Genomic DNA, 1,461 nt, shown 5'->3' with positions numbered 1-1,461 from the left:
GAATGCAACGCTCCCTGGGTAACCCCAACCCTTTTGAATAATAACAGAAGCTACAGTGGCCTTCAAGGACAAGAACAATTCTAAATTTTAAACAATGCACCTGATGACATTCCAACCAACATGGATGCCTCCATAAGACTTGCCTGCTCAATGTACAAAATGTAATATTATCATTTGTAATTCTCCGCTCAGGAGGATCATTCAGATTATTGGCAGAGGTGATTTTACACCAATGAGGACATATTTATGAATGAGGATATTGATTTTAGCTAATAAATTACTTAAAATGTTACACAGTGTCCCTTTAAGGAAATAGTAACCGAAGATAAAAGATAAAAGTAGGCAAGGAAAAAGTTTAATTTTTTCCTCTTTTATATACACATCAGATGTATGTTTGTTTATGGCTAAAACAAGTCATTTTAATGCAAATATGCCAAATTGTATTGTAATAGAAGCCATGTAACTTCTAACATTCGAGTAATTTTTCTAGTAAGATATCTACAATCTCTCAAGTAAAGTTTTCAGGTTTTCTTTCCACCAATGCCGTTTCCTGAGTGAAACCTAATCCTAGAGGAATGGTGCTCTTTGCCCTACATCTCTGCGCTCACACAGATTACTGCTCCATTGTTTCTATAAGCCTTCACATTTTAAGGTGGAGTCAGTGATTCTGGAGAACAACTTGTTGACGAAATCAGTGAATATCTCCTCATGATCCACTACCTGTCTGTACTGTGTGCGCTGGAAAGGAACATTCAGTGTTAATACACAGCCTAGGCTCTGTAGACTAAACGTGCATATTGATTTCTGCCGAGGCCCCTTTGTTTAAATATCTTTTGTTTAATAATAAAAATGGATTGGATTTATTTAGCGCTTTTCTAGGCACTCAAAGCGCTTTACAGGGTTCCAGGTTCCATTCATTCACACACAGCCATACCACTCTACCACCTGAGCCACAGTTTGCAAGTTTACAGAGCCTAGACTGTGTATTAACACCAGATTTATTCAGGGCACACACAGTACAGTACATACTTATTGATCTTCAGAGGAGAATAAGATTTTTATTTAAAGATAAATAAAATCCATGCCAACTGGGCGCTCCGGTGGCGTAGTGGATAGAGCGTGTACCATATTGTCTCCGGCCTTCGTTGCAGTGGTCGCGGGTTCAAATCCGACCCGTGGACCTTTACTGCAGGTCATCCCCTCTCCCTCTCTCTCTCTCTCTCTCTCTCTCTCTCTCTCTCTCTCTCTCTCTCTCTCTGTCTCCCCATTTCAACTCTGTACTGTCTAATAAAGCTTGAAAATGCCAAAAAATTATCTTAAAAAAAAAGAAGTCATGCCAATTATGAACAGGTCCTTGAATGCAAATTCTGATGGTTTCTTGTCAAGTCAATTGTATTTATGTAGACAAAAATATCGCAAATACAGAGTGAGATATCAGTTTAAAGTTTAGTGTTGTGACGT

This window comes from Ammodytes marinus, assembly GCF_949987685.1.
Source record: "Ammodytes marinus genome assembly, chromosome: 6".
Classification (NCBI taxonomy): domain Eukaryota; kingdom Metazoa; phylum Chordata; class Actinopteri; order Uranoscopiformes; family Ammodytidae; genus Ammodytes; species Ammodytes marinus.
Note: the sequence above shows the minus strand (reverse complement) of the source record.